Genomic DNA, 23817 nt, shown 5'->3' with positions numbered 1-23817 from the left:
ATTTAAGCCTACTCACTCATCCCGTGACAAGGGCACTAAGGGGATCATTTTCAACTTCATTGCCTGGGTGGTAATCTGGAGGAGCGGATCACCCACATATTGCAGAACCTGCCTAATTTTCAACCCATTGATTCATCCCAATTTTTTTTTTTGCATCACTCTTTTAAGTTGTGCTAAATATGTTTGCTGTACAGCCAGAAGTGTTTTTCCTCTTGTACAACTGTACATGATCCAACTGAGTAATGATTTACCAGAATTATTTCAGAAAAGCATAGGATGCCTTTTGGTTCATTTGAATAAACACTCAAATCCAAAATGAATAAGAATATGAAAGCTTCCTCTGGGACCTTGAGTTGAACCACGTATGCTGTTCATTGTTTTTATTTTCAAACTTCTTTCTCTTCTCTACCCTCCGCTTCCCTGGTCATGGTGCTGACACATACTGGGCCACAGTAACAAAAGTGCCGCAGCCTGGTGCTGAGGAAGAGCTACCTCGTGCTAATAGAGAGGTAATGAATGGCTTTAGATTGGGTCTATGTGCTGTATATTTGTTATCGCTAATACACAAAATGATTTGCAACCATTTATTCTCAAGGTTATTTCAAATATTTAATCAGTCATTTGTCGGATGTTTGCAGGATAAAGAACCATTAGAGTTGAGTGCTGATGTACAAGAATAGTCTCTTAATGGAATAGCTGTAGTAAAATCAGCTATGACATACATACACTAATCCATAAATACATTACAGTAATGAACATGAACACACATTAAATTCCAGACAGCAGAGCCAGGATAAAATTCTAAAAGCTACACTGAAAATTTATCTGATTATCATTAAAGATCACTTGCAGTGAACCTAAACAATTCAAGTTGATAAACAAGAATAATGGAAACTTGGAACGCTGTCCCTCAAAAAGCTATTGAGGCTAGATGAATGCAAAATTTCAAATCTGATATCGATAGATTTTTGTTACCCCAGGATATTAAGGGATAGTGAATGAGTGTCCAACCCACATCCTCCTCGTCACCAAGACAGCCTATTTCCACTTCCATAACATCAGTTATCTCGGCCTCTGCCTCAGCTTAGTCGTTGCAAAAATCCTCATTCATGCCATTGTTACCTCTAGATTCAACTGTTCTGACACTCTTCTGGCTGGCCTTCTCATCTTGTATCCTCCGTAAGCTTGAGTTCATGCAGAATTCTGATGCCCATATTCTAACCTGCACTAAGACCCGTTGACCATTCACCCCTGCACTCGGTGACCTACACTGGCTCCTGAGCAAGTTTTAAAATTCTCACCCTTGTTTTCAAGTCCCTCCGTGACCTCCCTATTTCTGCAATCTCTTCCAGCCCCAAACCCACCCAGATATCTGCAGTCTACCAATTCTGGCATCTTGAGCATCCCAGATTTTAATTTTTTTTATGATTCGTTCATGGGGTGTGGGCATTGCTGGCTATGCCAGCATTTATTGCCCATCCCGAATTGCCTTTGAGAAGGTGGTGCCTCACTATTGGTGGCCATACTTCAGCTGCATAGGGCCTTAGCTCTGGAATTCCCTCCCTAAAGGTGCAGTAATCCCTGTTTAAGTTTCCTATTTTAAGTTGTTCTGCTTTAATATCTGTCAGCTAATAGGGCTGGTATTAGTGTTCCGGTCGGGAGTTTCATTTTAATGTTGTTTTGTATTAGGCCTGATGTAGGGTTGCGTGACCTAAGCAGTGTCATTTTGGAGCAGCCTTTCCTGCTCAATGGCCCTGCTGGTCTCTGCTGACTTTCCCTCGCCAACCCGCCTGATTGTTGCCAACCCTCCCTCTCACCGACCCTCCTGGTCGCTCCCGATCCTCCCTCTCACCGACCCTCCTGGTCATTGCCAATCCTTCCTCTCACCGACCCTCCTGGTCGCTGCCGATCCTCCCTCTCACCGACCCTCCTGGTCATTGCTGATCCTCCCTCTCACCGACCCTCCTGGTCGCTGCCGATCCTCCCTCTCACCGACCCTCCTGGTCATTGCTGATCCTCCCTCTCACCGACCCTCCTGGTCGCTGCCGATCCTCCCTCTCACCGACCCTCCTGGTCATTGCTGATCCTCCCTCTCACTGACCCTCCAGGTCATTGCTGATCCTCCCTCTCACTGACCCTCCTGGTCGTTGCCGATCCTCCCTCTCACCGACCCTCCTGGTCATTGCCGATCCTCCCTCTCACTGACCCTCCTGGTCATTGCCGATCCTCCCTCTCACCGACCCTCTTGGTCATTGCCGATCCTCCCTCTCACTGACCTTCCTGGTCATTGCCGATCCTCCCTCTCACTGACCCTCCTGGTCGCTGCTGATCCTCCCTCTCACCGACCCTCCTGGTCATTGCCGATCCTCCCTCTCACCGACCCTCCTGGTCATTGCCGATCCTCCCTCTCACTGACCCTCCTGGTCATTGCCGATCCTCCCTCTCACTGACCCTCCTGGTCATTGCTGATCCTCCCTCTCACTGACCCTCCTGGTCGCTGCCGATCCTCCCTCTCACCAACCCTCCTGGTCGCTGCCGATCCTCCCCCTCACCGACCCTCCTGGTCACTGCTGATCGTCCCCCTTACCGACCCTCCTGGTCATTGCCAATCCTCCCCCTCACCGACCATCCTGGTCATTGCCAATCCTCCCTCTCACCGACCCTCTTGGTCATTGCCAACCCTCCCTCTCACCGACCCTCCTGGTCATTGCCGATCCTCCCTCTCACTGACCCTCCTGGTCATTGCCAATCCTCCCTCTCACTGACCCTCCTGGTCGCTGCCGATCGTCCCCCTCACCGACCCTCCTGGTCATTGCTAATCCTCCCTCTCACCAACCCTCCTGGTCATTGCCAATTCTCCCTCTCACCGACCCTCCTGGTCATTGCCGATCCTCCCTCTCACCAACCCTCCTGGTCATTGCTGATCCTCCCCCTCACCAACCCTCCTGGTCATTGCCGATCGTCCCCCTCACCGACCCTCCTGGTCATTGCTGATCCTCCCTCTCACTGACCCTCCTGGTCATTGCTGATCCTCCCTCTCACCGACCCTCCTGGTCATTGCCAATCCTCCCTCTCACCGACCCTCCCGGTCGCTGCCGATCCTCCCTCTCACCGACCCTCCTGGTCATTGCCAATCCTCCCTCTCACCGACCCTCTTGGTCATTGCCAACCCTCCCTCTCACCGACCCTCCTGGTCATTGCCAATCCTCCCCCTTACCGACCCTCCTGGTCATTTCCAATCCTCCCCCTCACCGACCCTCCTGGTCATTGCCAATCCTCCCTCTCACCGACCCTCCTGGTCGCTGCCGATCCTCCCTCTCACCGAGCCTCCTGGTCGCTGCTGATCCTCCCTCTCACCGACCCTCCTGGTCACTGCCAATCCTCCCTCTCACCATCCCTCCTGGTCATTGCCGATCCTCCCTCTCACTGACCCTCCTGGTCGCTGCTGATCCTCCCTCTCACCAAGCCTCCTGGTCATTGCCAATCCACCCTCTCACCGAGCCTCCTGGTTGTTGCCAATCCTCCCTCTCACCAACCCTCCTGGTCGCTGCTGATCCTCCCTCTCACTGACTCTCCAGCTTACAGCTTACCTCTGCAACTCCGCAAGTCAAAGCCACTCTTCCTGCCTTTTGCCACCCATTTCACAAGCCCACGCTCACAGTGAGGGTTGGGAGGTGTAATTGGTGAGTGGGTGGTTTGGCCTGAGGGTTGGCGAGAGAGAGGGTCAGCAAGAGGGAGAGTTGATGATCACGATTGATGGTGACCAGGAAGGTCGGTGAGTGGGAGAGACGGTGAGCCGGAGGGTCAAAGAGTCGGAGAGACAGTGAGCCGGAGAGCAGGAAAGGGAGCAGGCCAGAAAGTAGGAGAGGCAGTGAGCTGGAGAGCAGGAGAGGCAGCTAGCCGGAGGGTTGGACAGTGGGAGAGGCAGTGAGGTGGAGGGTAGGGGAGGGGGAGTGAGCCAGAGGGTAGGGGAGGGGGAGTGAGCCAGAGGGTAGGGGAGGGGGAGAGGCAGTGAGCCGGAGGGTAGGGGAGGGGGAGTGAGCCAGAGGGTAGGGGAGGGGGAGAGGCAGTGAGCTGGAGGGTCAGAGAGTGGGAGAGGCAGTGAGCCAGAGGGTAGGGGAGGGGGAGAGGCAGTGAGCCGGAGGGTCAGAGAGTGGGAGAGGCGGCGAGCGGGAGAGTGGGAGAGGCGGCGAGCTGGAGAGTGGGAGAGGCGGCGAGCTGGAGAGTGGGTGGGGCGGCAAGCTGGAGAGTGGGAGAGGCAATGAGCTGGAGAGTGGGAGAGGCAGTGAGCTGGAGGGTCAGAGAGTGGGAAGAGGTAGTGAGCTGGAGGGTAGGGGAGGGGGAGTGAGCTGGAGGGTAGGGGAGGGGGAGAGGCAGTGAGCCGGAGGGGAGTAGAGCAGGAGAGCAGCAAATCTGAGGTAAGGAGAGTAAGCTTTTATATTTCTTTTATACTTAAAAATTTATTTCATTTTAAAAATTATTCCATTAACAGATATAGGAATTTAACAATGTGAAATATTTTAACTTACAGGGTATAATGTTTTAACATCTTTTCTCTGATGAGGAAGGTCCTACAGAACATAACTACAGCTTTTACATTGGTTTGAATGAGAAAATGTGATTCATTTAAGGTAATTTCACTTAAAGTTGCACTTTTCTGGAATGCAACTACCACGTTAAGCAAGTACTTACTGTATCAGCCTCTCTACCTCTCTTTCCTCCTTTAAGATGTTCCTTAAAATCTACCTTTATGACCAAGCTTTTGGCCATCTGCCCTAATATCACCTTATATGGCCTGGTGCCAAATTTTGATGAATAATACTACTGTAAAGTGCCTTTGGATAGTTTATTATATTCAATATGCTAATGTTATTACCAGTTGTTGCTGTTTTGTATAGCAAGAATTTCTATTTGCTAGAGTGAATGATCTGGAATGAGAGAGAGTAGGGAGATTACTACAATCAACGAATGTGTAAATAAACAACTTACAACATAATTACATGAGAATTTTCAACATCAATGCTATTTGAAGGATTGATCAACTTTTGTACATACCACCTCCGTGTATCAGAAAAGTGGCACAAAAATGTTAAAATATCAGTAAGCACAATGGATATCAAAAGGATTGGAATGAGATAACCAAAAATAAATGTAGAGATGGCAACTTTTACAAAGTGCCGATGTTTAGCATGCATACATATAGACTCTGTGGTGAGAAATGCTGATCATGAAAAAACATATAGAATCAGATGGAAGGCATAGTAAACAGATAGACATTATCTCTGGGAGAATAAAGAGTCAAAGAGCTAACTAGAAAGAGAAGACAATTTGTGCCATTACTACAGATTTAGCTAAGATAAGGCAAAGTACTGAGAAATCTAAGAAGCTTGCAGTCAATTTTAAGCATGTTTTCCACAACAATGGTGACTACACATCAAAAGTACTTCACAGGCTGTTGAGCACTTTGGGATGTCTTGAGGTTGTGAAAGGCACTATATAAATGTGGCTTTCTTTCAGCTTCAACTACAATGAATATAAACATATTCTGATAGTTGTGTTACCATCCCTGCAGAAATCAATAACTTTAAATAAGAGATTTGAATTCCCAGTGACTAACTTAAAGGAATTGCATGATAAGATTTCAAGTTTTAAGACTTCTACTGTAACAAATGAACCAAAATCAACATTGTCTAAACACTATTTAGTAGGCAACTAATACTGTACACTAAACTACAGAAAAGATAATCCCACCACCTTTAACTTCAGCATGACCAAAACTCCATGCCACGGTTATGCTTCACAGCCTGCTCTCTGCCAAACTGAAAGTTTACAGGAACCAGTCCAATATCATTCCCAGCTTCAAATGGGTTCACTGCTCCCTGTTGTGTTGGGTCTTAATGTCTAGTGACCATCAAAAGGCGCTTTTCTCAATTTCCAGAGAAGTCACGAACTGAATACCAGCAGCAAGGCCAACTCCAGCAATTATTCCCACCTTCCCCTGCCCTCCCCCCGCCCCCACACCGCCCACCCCCCCACCCACCACCACCCCCCCCAAAACCCACCCACCTGGCCGTGCTAGGATCAATCTTCCAGGTTCATTAGAATGCCACAGGATGCATCTCCTCGACCAGAGGCTCTCTTCCCTCCCACATTCTGCCTGGTTGTCCACAGGAAGGCCACACTCTCCTTTCTACTGACCACATTAGCTGCAGTCCTCTATGAGATCTCCACCTCTCTCTCTCTCTCTCTCTCACTTTCTGTCCCGGAGACAGAAAGTCTGCCTATAGTCTGCTCAAGCTGCTCTTGCCTTTGTTTCAGCTGTGAACATTTTGTGCCTTGCTCTTAAATCACTCTTGACCTGGGCATCCCTGTCCCTATGATAACCAAACCAACCAAGCCATGCAGGCTTGTTGTCGGGCTAAATTCGGAGCAGATCACATGACTCTCTTCACCACTCTATTTTACCTTGAATTCAAGAGACAGTCCCAACACACTCACGTTTATAACAGTTGTTTGTCAATTTTTAGATCATGTACTTCCTAAATTTTAATAAATGTATGGAAATTCAGGCATTGCAATTTTCTAGCCAGTATTCCCTAAATTGGTTTAATAATCCATAAGAGTTAAGTTTCCACCACATTATAAGAAAACTTTCCAATATAATAGTTATTTTGTAATTTTCCATTGCATATTAAAATTATTGGTGGTAATATTTTAAAAATTGATTAGATTGACTTTAATAAGATCCAAAATGCAGACATGAGAGTCTTGCACTCAGCTCTGAGTTTAATTATTCACCACATGTATGAGTTAGGCAGGTTTTAAAAGCTCAGTGCAGCTTGTCCACAGCTAGAGGGGCTGGTATTTTGAGCCATGAACACTTGGGATAGTTTGGTCAGTTATACATAAAATGTACTTCCCTCTGTATATGACATTTCCTTATTTTATAATTCAGTGTCTGTGCTAAAATCTTATGTTGTCAATAACGAACAATGAACTCAGGCACAGTGCATGCAGAGATGCAATTGTTTCTTACTTCCAATTTTCATCTTCTATACACTTCAATGGAATAAATCCAACAGGGTTTTACAAAACTCAAAGCAGATACAGACCACTTGTACATCAAAAAGTATTTAGGGTTTGTAATTGTTTTGTAATGTTTATATATTTCTAAAAGAGAATCAAATCATAAGATAAAAAGTAATGTCAATCCATGTTACATTATAAAGTGCATAGAATTCCCAGTGGCAGAAATTGATTGCCGTTGCATCAAATGGAAAATGGGAGAACCAATTATCAATTTCGCAGGTCCATGCCTTAAGGATGCCTGAAATACGCCTGATGCCATATTGGCATTGAATGACTTAAGGCATTTGGGGCGGCCACTTTCAACAGGCATTAGGCCCCTTGTATATGCTAATGAGCAGCCTTACATCTATTTAAGGACCTCTTAGCAACATTGGTTAGCATCGCGTGGTAGGCTTTTCAGTCTGCTCGGCTCATGTTTTGGTGAGATTGCTGTAGCCTAAGGAGCATCTGCCACCAAAAAGGGAGATTTTTTTAAGCTAACCTTATTACCGAACTGGGAGGAGCCCGGGTGCCCATCCCAGGCACAAAGCACTACTGAAGGCTAATGTCAGCATGCAATTGCCCTTCTCCTATTTTCCTTCTCCATAGAACTTAACAGAAGGGCTGCTGTCAGCAATGCAAATGCCATCACTGACTTAGGAGACCTGCATTTGGAGGGGTGACAATTGCTGGTAGCTGAAATATTACTGAAATGAGGCCTGAGGCCAAGTATCGTGCATGCCTCGGGCTGCCAGCTTCTGGCATGCACTTGCAATGTGTTGTCCATTATAGGCCCAGAAACAGGCCAAAACCAATTTCACCTGCCAAACTTCTGGACTTTTACTTCCAATTCACCCATTTTTATCATGAGCGTTATTTTGAGATTTCTTTTATGGCAGAAATATGTTGTTGCAAATAAAAGTTATGTTAATTGCAGTGGCAGCAATGTTTTTCTGTGTGTTTCAGGTTTTTCTATTGACTACCTTCATGGGAGAAAAATGCCATTGAACTGCTGTGGAGAAAGTGCTGGCAACTAGTGAAGGAATTTAAGCCAGATGGTTCTGCTTTTGAAAACAGCCACAGGATCCTTTTACAAGAGCTGTTAAATCAGGGGTTTGGGGGTCGGGAAGAGGTTGTAATACAATTAATTTAACTAAAATTAAGCAACATTATCCAATTAAAATGATTAAAAACACTCTTGGGTACTATCTCTTTAGGAAAGAGAAACTGTTTCAATTGTACCGCGGGTAAGATATTAGCTAACTGCATGGGTTAGGGTATAGCTCTTATCTTTAAAGTTTCTACCCCCTCATGAGGGAGTCAGATTCCATCTGTTAGCTTCCACCTTAGTCACTGCCTAAGGCTGATTTGCATGATGCAATTCAGTCAATGGACAAGTGTGTTGTCTAAATATATTCAAACATCTGGTATCCAATAGAAGGAAAAACTCTGAAGGACTGAACTGTAGCCCAGTTCAGAAAGGGAGGGTTTCCGATTGATTCCAGTTTATCCTCTGACCTAGAGTTCTGTCAGGTTCTGCACTCAACTACAAGGAACGTTGAAATAACATTCTCAAACGTCTCAGATTCACTGCTGAATCTGCATGCATATTGTGTCAGTACTCTACATGATGGATGAAGATGCATACTTTTCAACAAAGTTGGTTAGTCATTTGGTAGTACAAAACTTGGGTATTGCTGAAAAAAAGACATTTTGTTGAAGCTATTCGTCTTACACTCATTCTTCCATGGTATTCTTGCGATTGCCCTGATGAGCGCAGGTCAAAAATCTTCGACAAAATGTCTTTTTTTTTAGTAATACTAAAGTTGATTAGAGCAGTGCTTACCAAATCTTCTTCCAATATGAGCCCATTTTAACACTTGAAAATTAACATGACCCCATGCGCCAATAAAAACAAAACAGCAATAAAGCAGCACAGTATATAATTATTAAGGTTTATATATTATAGATCATCATATAAATATGAAAATTGGTGTTTTTAAAATACTTTGTAAAAACATTCTTATTTTATGCACTCACCAGTCCATTACTTCATCTGAGGCACTCCAGCTCATGGACCTTCTCCAGGAAGCAGCAGAAGCACAGGTTGAGGGTCTTGAGGTGGCTGATGTTGAATCGTTCCACAGCACCAGGGTGAAGGCGTTGGGCTTAACAGGCTGCAGTTCAGCAGTGGAAGCATCGCCATCAAGTTCAGGGTCGGGCTTGAAGACTCAGGCAGGTGCCCATGGCCTGGAGAGAGAGACTGAGAGATGAAGAGGGCAAGGGCAGGGCCAGACACTGCCAGGGTCTTGATGTCAATGTGGGGCAGGGTCTCAGAGGAAGGGTGCTTGTGATGCCATTCGCTGTTTTTGTGACCTCCAATTGGGGTCGCAGCCCACAATTTGGGAACCACTGGCTTAAAAACTGTTAGCCAAAGGAGAGTTGCCAGTGTAATAGTTGATCTTGTAAAATATTGAAAACGGTGACAGAATCTGCAGAGAACGGGGAATTTGGGTTCATATACATAAATTCAATTCAATTAGTTCATGATCTTAGTTGTATCACTGTGTGGATGAAATTATTCTCGTCAATAATTTTACTAAATAAATTGGCATTAATACACAACTTTCTTTCTGCTGAAATTATTCAATAGGTGGAATTTCATTTCTTGCTTCACTAAAAAGAGATCCCTAAGTTTTTTCACTTAGAGAGAGGGAGTAGGAAAATTGAGAGTAAATCACCATGGACCCTCCCTAACTCGTCACCAATCAGCTGACAGAAACTTCTAAATGGGGTATTTCCTGTCCTTGACTGAATAAAACCTGGAAAAAAATACCAAAAACCTGTAAATGTCTTACTTCCATTGTTTTAAAATAAAACTCATTTTTAATGGCATCATAGTTCTGATTCAAGTCTTTCTTCAGTTAAGACATGGTATAATTTTAATGGAACTCCTATGGCCCAATGAGCATTATGTCTGCTTAAGGATCTGTGAATTTTATGCGTTTAATCCATTTAAAGCAGCAGTGATCAGGCTCTGATTTCCAAGTAGCATTCCTATTTTCCTAACAGCCCAGATTAAGTTTCAACTATGCTGGAATGAATGCTATAGTGCTCAGCCTTGGTAGATTGGTTTCTAATGATTATTTCATACCTAGTCTCATGTCATTAGTTTTGCTTACACACTGCGCTCTTCTTTACTTGGTTTTCCTACTACAGTCAGGCATCTATTACCTAATCAATTCGAGAGATAGTTCATTCAAAAACGTACTGGACATGAAAACAAATCTTAGCAACATAAACGATCTTGTCTTTCGATATCCTGGTAATTAGAAACTCTTTTAACTCTCTGACAGAAGCATCTACAATCAGAAGGACAAGTAATTGTTTTCCCTTCTCTCCTGAAGGCACTGGCTTATCTTGGAGAAGGGCACCAAACACCCTCTCGAAAGAATGGGAGGAATTGAGAAAGGCAATCTGGCAGTCCTATTTAGATTATAGGAGTGAAACGTCATAGGAGTACTAATTCCTTCCCTGAAGCACAGCACTTCTGCCTCTTTTGGACTTAATAGTGTTCTGCATTAAGATCCTTAATTCTTCCCTAGGTTCCTCAAAAAACCTAAGTCGATGGCCAGCTTCCATTGAAAAAGTCCATCGTGATTCATAGGAACATAGGAATAGGGGTAGGCCATTCAGCCCCTCAAGTCTGCTCCACCATGCAACTAGATCATGACTGGTCATTTACCTTTACGCCACTTTACCACGCTATCCCCATATCCTTATGTGCGTTAGTATTTAAAAATCTATCGATTTCTGTCTTGAACATACTCAGTGACTGAGCTTCCATAGCCCTTTGGGGCAAAGAATTCCGAAGATTCACTACTCTTTGAGTGAAGAAATTCCTCCTCATCTCAGTACTAAATGGCTTGCCCCTTATTCTGAGACTGCTCCCTGGTTCTATAACCCCCAGCCAGGGAAAACATCCTATCTACATCTACCATGTCACGCCCTGTAAGAATTTTGCAAGTTTCAATAGACCACCTCTCATTCTCCTAAACTCTAGACAGTATAGGCTCAGTCTCCTCAATCTCTCCTCTTAGGGCAGTCTCACCATCCCAGGAGTTAGTCTGGTGAACCTCCGTTGCATTTCCTCTGTGGCATTCATTAGTTACAACTCTACCTCCAGGGATTCATTTCAATTGATTAGCTTTTATATGAAATTAAGCAAAATGCCCAATTCATAATTCAACCATCCTATGTTAGTTACAATTTAAATCAATTGTTTGATAATAGTAGCACTAAACAATCTGCTACCGTTAACCTACAATCTGCATGCTGTACTCAAAAATATTTCCATCTGCATTATTTAAAATCACATGATTCAGGCCTATATAAATCATTATTTGAACTTTAAATGAAGATTACTTCTCTTGAATATTACCGAATATGATGCTTCCAAGATTCCAATCCTTTATTTTTCTCAGTGTCACGTTTTGCTTTTTTGTCCTTTGGTCAGTTTTTAGAGCATGAGGGGGACATGTTCATAATTTACATAATAACTTTTTAAAACCCTACATGAAACCTCATCCTGCCGGTGGATGAGGTTTCATGTTTTATCTATTTGCCGCTGGGGCTCCTGGCTTGCCCACCAACCTTAAGGTCCTTTAATTGTATAATTGATCCTGTCAATGGCCTCAATTGGCCATTGACAGGTCGGCGGGCACGCAGCTGATTTTCCTGCGGGCCCGCCTTCCTGAAAATTTAAATGGGGTGGGATGACATCAGAGGTTCCGCCCAACGTCATCCTGCGTCATTTTACACGTTGGCGAGAGGGCCCCGCCCCCTGCTCGCCGATGGCAAAATTCTGCCCTATGTTTCTTTACTGCTGTGTTTCTTTTTACTAAAGTTAAAGTTTGCAAAAAGAATGTGCATTCACTTGATTTCATGTGTCTCCTGTTAATTGAATTAAGGCAGATTTATTTTTCTCCAAAAACTGGCAAGATCTGAAATCCAGCATAGACTTGGTCTGGAGGTTGCTGGTTTTGAGACAGTGTGCCTGTACAGTAATTGAAGCTGTAAAGTTTTGATTGGGCCCACACAGAACCAAAGCTGTGTGTCAGATAACCGTCTGCATTTGTAAAACATACTAGCCACTGCTGCAAAACAATTCATTGGGGCAGATTATCAGTTCTGCTAATGGGTGAGAACATGGTAATAGCGCTCCAGAAAATGTGACACTGAATCACTGTCCCATTTCTGCTCCTGATATGCCAACTGTCACTTCCAGCTGGTTCTGGAAATGAGTGACAGACCACCAACCTGTTTCAGGTAGGGAGCCTCATTAAGGCATGCTTAGCGGAGCCAATGACATCCTTAGGACCCATAATGCAACTTTTAAATTTGAACGTTATCAAGCAAGATTTGACACAGAGACACGTAAGGCAACAGTAGGATTGGTGACCAAATGCTTGGTTAAAGAGGCAGGCTTTAGGAAGTATCTTAAAGAAGGAGTCAGATGTAGATAGATGGCCTGGTTTAGGGATGGAATTTCAGAACTTAGGCCTTGACAAGCGAAGGTATAGCTGCCAGTGGTGGAGTGAATAAATTGGGGAGGTGCATGAGGTCAGAATTGGAGGAGTGTCGAGATCATGGAGGGTTGTAACTGGAAGAGATTACAGAGGTAGGGAGGGGCGTGGTCATGGAGTGACTTGAAAACAAGGATACGTATTTTAAAATCATGTTTGAGTGGGAGTCAATGTAGGTCAGCGAGCACAGATGAGCTGGCTGAACAGGACCTGGTGCAAGTTAGGAAACAGGCAGAACCATTTTAGATGAGCTCAAGTTTATGGAGGGTGGAAGATGAGAGGTCATCCAGGGGAGCATTGGAATAGTCAGTCAAGTTTAGAGGTAACAAAGGCATGGATGAGGAGTGTTTTACTTCAATGTATGAAGTACATTCAATGCAAATGCATACTGCAAAGAAGTAAAGACTGCCAACTTATATGGTCTTGTGTCAAGATATCCTAATAGTACGAATAATACAATCCCATTTTTCAAATGTGTATAGAGCCTTTCCCTATTTTTCAGGATGATTCACAGCCCTGCAAGGGGAAGCGGAGGCATAGTGCTATTGTTACTGGACCGGTAATCTGGAAACCTAGGGGTAATGCTCTGGGGACTGGGGTTCGAATCCCAACATGGCAGATGATGGAATTTGAATCCAATAAAAAAAAATCTGGAATTAAAAAACTAATGATGACAATGAAACCATTGCCGATTGTCATTAAAAATCCATCTGGTTCACTAATGCCCATTAGGGAAGGAAATCTGCCGTCCTTACCTGGCCTGGCCTACATGTGACTCCAGACCCACAGCAATGTGGGTGACTCTTAAATACCTTCTGAACAAGGGCAATTGGGGATGGGTAATAAATGCTGGTCAAGCCAGCGATGCCCACATCCCATGAATGAATTTAAAAAAAACAATTTGCACAAATGACATCCCAAACAACTGGCTGATCTACCATTTTAAGATGATATTTAAACGTTCATGTGAAAAGATTGAGCTTGATGGTGTATTTATCATATTTACATAGCATGTTACTCCATCACTTATATTAATCATGTCACAATAATTGCCATAATACAAATACATTTTGACAATTCATCAACTTGACTTATTTCTTCATTTATTTCAACCATCCCATATTTGAGTTATTTTACACGTTGTTTATGCCCCACTATACACTCCTTCCTTGACTCTCTCCCCCTCTGTAAAACGGGGATTATGGGTTCAAACATGACAATGTTCTGAAACCAATGATCTGTAGTTCTGTACTAGGCTGCCTCATAAAATATATGCTTTAAGACAACATTTTACATATTATTCAAATTCAATCAACCATACCGAAAATATTTGAAATACTGCAGTATTTGTATCAGTGTGAATAACTCCAATGTAAATAATCCTTTTAATAGAATGTTGTACTAAATAAAAAGAACTTGCTTCAATGCTGCACCTTATCATAAACATTGCAAAGCAAGTACATACAATGAATTAATTTGAAGTGTAGGCACTGTTGTTCGAATATGAAAGCCATTTTGCACACAGCAGAGTCCAACTGACAACAATGAGATAAATAACCAGTTACTCTGCTGTTGGACACAGAGAGCTGACCATTAACATATCATTTTTTAAGATCTGTTAAAACAAGACTTTTGTCTCTTTGGAGAATGAGCTAACATTTTAAGTCAACTGGCAAAAGTTAGAAATGCTGCCTGATTTGCTGAATATTTAGGCATTCTCTGTTTTAATTTCAGACGTTCGGCATCTGCAGTATTTTGCTTTTGATTTGTGTCTTCGTTAAGCTGAATATTTAAACTAGACTACTGCTTTGTTTCACAGATTCTAAACATGGCTCATGCTGCCTGCTCATTGAAATAGTAGTAACATGCAGCCCAGTGCTAAACTAGATGTTATCACGGATAACCAGGCTGGGAAGGGGTTGTGTTGGTTGCCTTCTCCCTCCCTCTTGATCCTCATCTTCCTCCAACTCCGGAGCTGCTCGCCATGTTTTTGGTGGCGAGGGCTGTGCCCTCAAGATTCACGAGAATGGTTTCCAGGTTTAGAGGCTTCAATTATGTGGATAGATTGGTAAAGCTGGAACTTTTCTCTTTAGTGAAGGGAAAGTTGAGAGGAAATTTGATAGAGGTGTTCAGAATTATGAGGGGCCTGGACAGAATAACTGTTCCTATTCGAGGAAGGGTCGAAAATTAGATGGCACTAATAAAAGAACAAGAGGCGACATGAGGTAAAACTTTTGTTTTACGCAGTAAGTAATTAGGATCTGGAATGCACTGTGACTGGAATGCACTGAGAGTGGTGGAGGTAGATTCAATCGTGGCTTTCAAAATGGAATTGGATAATTATCGGAAGAGAAAATATTTGCAGTGCTACGGGAAAAAGGCAGGAGAGTGGGATTAGCTGAGCTCTTGTAGAGGCCCGGTCAGGCTGAATACCTTCTTCTGTGCCGTAATCATTCTATGATTCAGTGGCTGATGCACTTCGTGGCTCTGCTGGGACTGAAGAGCTCCTGGTCCCTTTAATTGGCCACTTAAGGGCATCAATTGGCCCCTGGGCAGGAAGGTCGTCCTTGACTCTCCCTGTTCCGACATAATTGGCTGGAGTCAGGAAGGTGATGCTAGGCTCCACCTAGCACCTTTCCGCCCAATTATACGTCCCCCCATGCCTCCAAGCCCACTCCTAGGATAATTAAATTGCACTCTTCAGGTGCACACCCCTAACGAATTACCTCCCTAAAATGGCATCTGAGGCAGGTCATGCCAGAAGTGCGCACACATGGTACAGAGGCCAGATTGGAACCAAAGGGGCACCTGTAGAATTAAACTACAGCAGTACAGAGCCTAATTTTACAGCCCTTAATCTTAAGAAAGAATTCCATTGCCTCCTAAAGCTGCCCTGTGGTAGCACCAAGATAAGGTAATGTGTTCAAAGATTATCCTGATAGAGAGCTAATTTCTCAGTGCTGTCTAGTGGTTGCTTATTGGAACTGCAGTATCCTGTCTTCAAACTTACCTGCTCATCTCAAGAAACAGCTCCATCCTATCCAAACAGGTTTTCATTTCCAGGACAATTTAGTGGCACACTTTGGTTGGTGGTTGTCTCAATCTTTCCCTTCATCTCATGTCACCTCGATTTAAATACTGTGACTCAAAATTTTGCCCTGTAACCATTTATCTCATAGTACAAATACCAAAACTGCAGCACATGAAGAATATGCGCCTAGAAATTATCGTTGTCAATATTAGCATCCAATTTCTAGGCCAATGTTCCTTGAAAAAACACAGAAAGATTGAATATATTTTAAACAATTTTAAATGACAATAGAATGCAATTTTGTAAAAATGTAATTCATATTTTATTAGGAGTTAACAAAACTGCAGTTATTTGACTAAGAGGCAAATATTTGGATTCTAATTCCTTCAGGCAGCCTCTGATTATCCTAGTCCACCTGATGGATTTTCTCATCGCTTCGATGCATGGAGATCAATTGTTCACTTTCTAGGTTGGTGTTGTCTCATGTGTGATTTTTAGCAAAATCTTGATTTGCTGATCTGATTGCAATTATTATATATGAAGTCACTTTTGAAGTGGTGGGTGAAGGCACTGGTTTTGCAGCACACTCGCTTGTCTTGTAGGGACCTAACTCTGTTCTCCTCAAATATTGAGATTGCTTAATGACAAACTCTTTTCCATTTGGATCTGTCCAGGGTTGATGTAGTCAGGTCCAACTTACAGGCTCTGAGGTTGACTTTCAGAATGTCTTTGTATCTATTCCACCAACGCAGCACTAATCCATTATCAGCATGTGGGCACAATCTCCACCCAGAGAAAATGCCAGGCCATCAGGTTTCACGCCAAATTGCTACTTGTCTAATCCTTTGTGCTTCAGTCACAAAACTGTAATTTTAATAAAAAGAAACAGAAGTGAGCAAACAAAGTATGGGAAGATTGTGTGCAGTGTGACCTCTTCCTCCTTGGCGAAACCACCAGGGAAAGCCCACATTTTAGTAATTAGAAATAATAAAGAGGGGTTTCCAGTTTGGGTATTTAGGTTAGGTTTTCCCTCTCATGGGACTTCTTAGTTTTTGTTCCACATGTTTACAATCTTCCACTGCATCACAGGGATTCTACTTTCTGCTCCAGTCTGTTGTTGACTTGAAAAAAGATATATTATACATGTGGAAGGGTGATGTTTATAAATTCATAGGTGAGGTAACATCTAACGTTTGACAAGGACCCATGCAACATTGTAAAATTAACCTGAAGAATTCTTGATTCCTCCAGGGCATCTTGACAGATCCATGGAATTGTGTAAAACTATCGTAGGACTACATAACAGTCTCTGTATTTCATGGTGCAGAGTACTGAGACACATTTTGACAACGTGTCAAGGCTCTACATATAGTTCTTAACAGACAGAAACCATTACTCCATTCTTTCTCACTTTCCTGTTTTTCAGCATCTCCAGAATTAGTAGTATATATGACAAATCCATTGGAAACCCATTTAGTGCCAGCAATATCATTCAGGAGCAGGATGCTGTTTTTCCCCTCCATAATTCAGAAAAACTGAAGCCCACCACCTCTATCATTAGTGTCAAAAACAAAAACAGAATTACCTGGAAAAACTCAGCAGGTCTGGCAGCATCGGCGGAGAAGAAAAGAGTCGACGTTTTGAGTCCTCATGACCCTTCAACAGAACTGAGTATAATTAGGAGAGGGGTGAAATATAAGCTGGTTTAAGGTGGGGGGCGGGGGGGGTGGTGTAGAGAAGTTGAGGGTGGGGTGGTTGTAAGGACAAGCAAGCAGTGATAGGAGCAGTTAATCAAAAGATGTCACAGACAAAAGGATCAAAGAGGTGTTGAAGGTGGTGATATTATCTAAGAAAATGTGCTAATTAAGAATGGGGCAGGACACTCAAGGTACAGCTCTAGTGGGGGTGGGGTGGAAAGACTGACAAGGTATTAGTTGTAGATTTTAAAATAATGGAAATAGGTGGGAAAAGAAAAATCTATATAAATTATTGAAAAAAACAAAAGGGAGGGGGAAGAAACGGGGTGGGGATGGGGGGAGGGAGTTTAAGATCTAAAGTTGTTGAATTCAATATTCAGCCCGGAAGGCTGTAAAGTGTCTAGTCGGAAGATGAGGTGCTGTTCCTCCAGTTTGCGTTGGGCTTCACTGGAACAATGTAGCAAGCCAAGGACAGACATGTGGGCAAGAGAGCAGGGTGGAGTGTTAAAATGGCAAGCGACAGGGAGGTTTGGGTCTTTCTTGTGGACAGACCGCAGGTGTTCTGCAAAGCGGTCGCCCAGTTTGCGTTTGGTCTCTCCAATGTAGAGGAGACCGCATTGGGAGCAACGAATGCAGTAGACTAAGTTAGGGGAAATGCAAGTGAAATGCTGCTTCACTTGAAAGGAGTGTTTGGGCCCTTGGACGGTGAGGAGAGAGGAAGTGAAGGGGCAGGTGTTGCATCTTCTGCGTGGGCATGGGGAGGTGCCATAGGTGGGGGTTGAGGAGTAGGGGGTGATGGAGTCATTAGTGTTCCTGCTGGGATGAGCTAAAAGGAAAGGGAAGGAGGCAAGGTTGAGTGACTGAGCACCAGATTAAGTGGTTGATTTATTCACTCAGTCAATGATTGAGTTGTGTTTTAAGAATTTATTAATGTTGCCCTACACAAGGTATAGGTAAAGTACTAGACAGCACAGATTTTAAATTGTGGATGCATGACGGTTGCCTTTAATGCTCTTGGACTAGACAGGAAGGAAAATTAGTCCGCGTGCCAGTTACTAATTGCTAACTACTGACCTATGTAGGAAGTGCTTATGAATGAGGACAGGACAATGTTCATCTCATGATCAAATCCCCCACTGTAACTCAATGCCAAAAAGAATAGCCACTCTGACAAGGTACTGGGGAGCTGCTGGTATCCATGTAGGCAAACACCAGCAAAAAAATCAGGAGAGGTAAAAAAAAATTAATCTATGCAATATGGTGGCCTTCTGACGCAAATTGACGTTAGACCCGACTGATCTTGCCAGCAACTCTCCTTGGTGGACCCCACCAAAGTGTAATGGTGTTCCCCTGCTTTCCAAGATTGGTGATTTTTTTTTGTTGCTGTCCTGAATCACAGATAAAGTGTGAAATGAAAACAGAAAAAGCTGGAAGCGCACAACCGGTCAGATCTGATGAAAGGTCTTTGACCTGAAACACTCACACTCTTTCTCTCTTCACAGATGCTGTCTGACCTGCTGAGGATTTCCAACAGTTTAATTTGAGGTTTTGCGCATCCCTTGTGAGGTTTATAACTCTGATAGTACATCACAGCTGAATGGAAGAAGAGGTTTTTTTTCACAAGCAGAAGGATGGTAAATAATTTTCCACTGTTTAAATATGAACTTCAACCAGACCTCCTGGCAAGTTTTTTTCCCTTCATTAATAAGTTCTGCTTTCATGCCATTTTTATAATCATCAAACCTGAGGTACATTCCTATATAAAAAAAAATAATGCCTTTAGATTCAGCAATGGTAGGTTCGGTATCTCAACCGGATATTTTACACCATAATTGAAATTCAAAGAAATCTTGTAGAAATATAAGGTAGAAATCGGGGAGAAGGCAGGGGTGTGGCGCTAGATGAATTGCTCCTTCAGAGACCTAGCACAGAAATGATGGGCCGAATGGCCTCCTGTGCTGTAACCATGCTGAGATTCTGTAAGTGCAGAGGCAAGCAATGGAGATTATTATAGCTATCAGGAATTTAAATTACACAGAAAAGGTTAAGGGAGCTGGATATCAAGATTGGTCCTGAATCCTGGAAATCAAGTACTGATCAAGTGAGAAATAAAATCAATCAAAATGGAGTGATTGGTGGTGTCCACAAATGTTAGGAAGTACTGAAGGTTGGAGATTGGGCAAAGGAAGTCATCTTGTGTGCCACCCTAGTACACGTTTTATGGCACTTTAGGCACAAATATGGGCATGTTCTGTCTTTCTCAGTTTAAAGACACTCCTGAAAAAGGAATGTAGAATGATTTTTATTTTCTTTCTTCACGCCCTCAAGTAGCTGACTCTGGCAAGAGCTCATGGGCTCCAGCAGGCCTCTGGTATTTTCCTTAAATTGCAACCTACATTTGCTTAACCCAGTCAGTGAGAGCTGGAAGATGTTGCAAATGTATGGATTTACTTGAGGCAGCTTAAAGTACAGTTCACATGCTATCCTCTAGTTTTTAACTGCCAACAGCCACCTAAGTGTGAAGAACAGATTGCTTCTGTACGTTGAAAGAAGTAATGATTTATCCTTTATGTTTGTCTGCTGACGCGCGGCTGATATTCTATTTAAGCCCCTGCAAGATTCTGGCCCTGAGAATCTGTGGCTGTTCCAGCACACTTTCACTGTAACTTCACCCGGAACCTGATACCCTGGATTACAGCCTTGTATCAAAATTTCCTCAACAGCCTGCTGAGGGCAGTGCATTTGTTTTACAAAAACAGTCATCAGGATTGGGAGTGGCGGGGGAGAGAGAAAAGAGTCGGGGAGAACGCAGTTGTCTCTGAATGTCTGAGTTCCCACATCCCAAGCTGTATGGTCAGCAGAGGTTGAGTCTGGTAGGCCAGGCAAACTTTACCAACAGGAACAGATGTGGGACGAGGACTGGAGTAGGAATAGACTGAGATTAAGGCCTGCAGCCCCCAGAAGGACGATTTTTTAAAAGGAAACGTTTAAATTGGGTGGTCACCACTGATGCATCCACAATGGTACAGTCGCCTTCTTCGATATTCATACAAAATAGGAAACCACACCCTTAATCCTGGAAAGTCTGCCATGCTCAGCAAGGGGTTCTGGGTGGCACTTGTGCTGGGATATGTTCATGCCCAGTGAATTTTCAGGCCCATTGTGTCTAACTGAATGCTGCTGGAACTACAATATTAAGCAATGTCTGTTATTTCAAGACCTGCTTACAAAATTCCAATGGCAATCCCATATTTGCAAATAAGCCAATACTTACCTTTGTGGGAAGATTTTCTGATCTCCAACAAGTTTAACTCCGCAAAGGGCTCCATTTCAGAAATTCATTTCTGAGTTCAGAGAGAGAACTCTGTAATGTGAGCTTGTATTACATACATGGAGAATCTATTCCCGCTGATGTCATCAGTCCAGGAAATGTGGTTTATGGGGGCATTGAAGCAGGAAGCCTGGCAAGGAAAGAATCAAAAAACTTCAGCTTTGAAGTGCAAAAGGTGAGGATTAGGGTTTTCACGGCAATGGGGCAAGAGGGGGCAGAGGAAGTCATGGTGATAGATTGGAAGTGCAGAAGAAAGGAGAGTTTAAGAACAAAGCAGGACATAATAAGTCACAGTCCTGAGCTTGGCCCAATATGGAAGTCAGGGTTGGTTAATAGAGTTGAGCTTGAAAGTATGTCGGTGTTATAAGAGTTGAAGAGGATGTCTTTGATTTTGCCTACATTTATCAGAAGGAAATTTTGGCTCATCCAAGTCTTAATGTTTCAAAGGCAGTGGAGTGTTTGCAGGGGATGATAAAGGACAGTGGGTTGTCATCATAGTTCCACAGCTTGCCGTGGTAGCTTTAACCAGTGCCAGCTCTTTGCTGTGAGTAGCGATTGAAAGCTGACTAGAGGGCTATAAACAGGGAGACGTGGGAGTGTAAATGCAAGGCAATTACTTTGTTCCAGGACCTCAGGTAGAAATGAAGGTTGGAGATGGCTTAGAATTTGGACAGAATGAAGTGGTTGAAAGTGGGGGCCATGTCAGAGGATAGAGACAGATTGATGAATTTGATAAGCATAGACTGAGAAGGAAAACTGGTTAATCAGGATCTGTGAGAGGAGAGGGTTGAGGGAGAACATGGTGGGTTTTATGAGATAAATTTACTGGGGGAGGCAGGTGGAGGAAAAACAAATAGGAAGAGGTGGGGGCTTTGATTGACAGAGCAGGGAAAACAGGAGGGTCCAGCGAAGATGGAGTCAGAACATCAGGTCCCAATGGTTTTGTACACAAGATAAGGATGGAGAGTGCAGCTAAGGGTGTTGATCGAGAGTAGGCAGAATTGGCAGAGACTGACATGTGAGAGGGCATGATCGAGGAAGTTAGGGAATAGTTTTATCTGACGCAGTAAGAGATAGTGCTTAGATCTGGGGCATGTATAAAGGAAAGAAGTAGTGGAGGTAATTGCAGAGACCTTGTTTGGGATTGAGACATTAGAGATCATGGAATTACATGGTCAAACAGGGTTGTCCATGAATAGGTGGCTGGCAAAGTCAGTTTGGACAGTGGTGCTGAGGAAGGCAGTTGTGCTGGAAGTTACTGAGTAGATGGAGGTTGAAATCACCAAAGAAAAGAATTCTTTCAATTCAGAGTTTGAGGGCTGATAGCCGGATGATGAATTCAGTGACAAGGCAGTGGCTCAGCGAGGGGGGAGGTGAAGATTCTGAGGTGTTCAGAATATGGCGAAGAAACAAGGGAAATCAGGATGGTACTGCAGTCTTATTCCTTATAGTTACGAAAAGTTGAAAATCATGTACAATAAAACAATAAATGTTAAAATAAAATCCCACACTATGAATCACAGATAAGTAATATCTTATTTTATCAGTCTGGGTTTCACTGTTGACCCTTCGATTTATTCTGGCCAGGCTGAATGCGGTAGTACAGCTGACGGAAATTTGTAACAAGAAGTCACGTATGTGAACAAATGGACTAGAATGACACAGGGCGAGCTTTTGATCTTTCATCTCTGAAACAAAAGGGATGCTGCTGTGGTGACACTTATCTCAACACAACCAAATGGCACAGCCTCTTAATTAGCTGGATTAACAGTTCGTTGGAGCAGTGGTGTGAACACTATGGGCATGGTAAGCACTCTGGATCTCACCTCCACATAACCTGAAAAAAGACTAAAGAATGGGGTGTAAAAACAGTGCTAGCCGGCCTTCTATAGAATGAGCAATTTCTTTTAAAATTATATTTAGATATTTTTACATTTTTTCTGCCCTCTGCCCCTCCTCATCTTCTGAAAGACAGTCTCTTCTGGATTATAATTGCACAGGTTCTGGTAACTGGCTGGCAACTCAGTTATACTGAACGTAAGAATGTTGACAAGCTATTTGGTTATGGATAACATAAGAGTAAAGCTCAATCCTAGGCAGCAATCATAACCATACAAAATTAGTGAATTCAGCTCAAACCTGGAATTAAGCATGGGCCTTCTATGGTTTACTGCTGATTGTAATACTATCATTATCCACTTGGCTATGGGGAAAGTTAATATTTATATTGTACCAATGGGTAGTTTGTTTGGTTCTAGTCTCTTTAATTGTGTATATTGGTGATGAAATAGTAAGTCAAAGTGATAGGATGTGAGGGTAATGACTGTGAGCAAGGTATTGAGGCAGGAAAGGGGGAAAATTATAGCAGAAATTGAGAAAGACATAAAGAACCAAGAGCGTAAAGTAACAGATAACAGGAAGGAGGGCAGATGTAAGCAAAAAGAGGCACCAAATAGGTAATGGTGCACAAGAGGAGCTAAGAAAGTCTGCATGCATCAAAAGCATGTGAGCAAATGTGAATGTCAAAATGAAAATAAATTGTGAAAAATATTCTGGGGTCTTATGTCTGGAATACAAAATTCTTGTGGACACCCATTAAACATCAGTTTTTCATATTGTTTTCATTGTGTTCACATTTGTCCTCATGCAAATCTATTTTAGACCAGCACGACTAAACAAATTCAGTTGCTGTAAACACATTTAGGAAGATATGAATCCCACAGGACAGTACATTGTTACAGAGTGAGACCTGGATTGGTGAAATGCAGGCAGTGTAATAGCAGTGTAATGCATGTGTGCATGGCTGATGGCTGGGGTGTAATGCTAGCAGTCTTATTAAAGAAAATGGGAGTTTAGAGAGTGGGATCTAGTTGTATGCATATTTTAAAAAATACAGTATTAGTTGAGCCTTGGGATCAGGGTCCAGGGTGTAGATTATACTGCTGAATACTCATTGCTGGTTCCTATAACCCAAGTGTGCCTGGAGACTGGTCTCGTCCAGGATTCACTTGAAAACGCCATGCAGTATATTACCCAAAACTCCAGCAAAGATTTATTTTACGAGGCAAAAATTCTCTTATATATGGACTTCCTTTTCTTTCTTTT

At 43.2% G+C, this 23817-nt stretch overlaps 1 protein-coding gene across 1 annotated transcript in view; it reads right to left on the bottom strand.

Moving 5' to 3' along the window:
* fscn2b (fascin actin-bundling protein 2b, retinal) overlaps window positions 1-23817 on the bottom strand; it is a 70882-nt gene that overhangs the window by 45828 nt on the left and 1237 nt on the right. The window contains exons 2-4 of the mRNA XM_078571022.1: window positions 18896-19137; window positions 15664-16548; window positions 9109-9560 (exon numbers count right to left, since the gene is read on the bottom strand). The gene's annotated coding sequence lies outside the window, so the exon portion shown is untranslated. The remainder of the gene's footprint in view (window positions 1-9108; window positions 9561-15663; window positions 16549-18895; window positions 19138-23817) is intronic.

This window comes from Cetorhinus maximus, chromosome 24, assembly GCF_964194155.1.
Source record: "Cetorhinus maximus chromosome 24, sCetMax3.hap1.1, whole genome shotgun sequence".
NCBI lineage: Eukaryota > Metazoa > Chordata > Chondrichthyes > Lamniformes > Cetorhinidae > Cetorhinus > Cetorhinus maximus.
The sequence above is the reverse complement of the archived record's forward strand: the minus strand, read 5'-3'. Positions and strand labels throughout refer to the sequence as shown.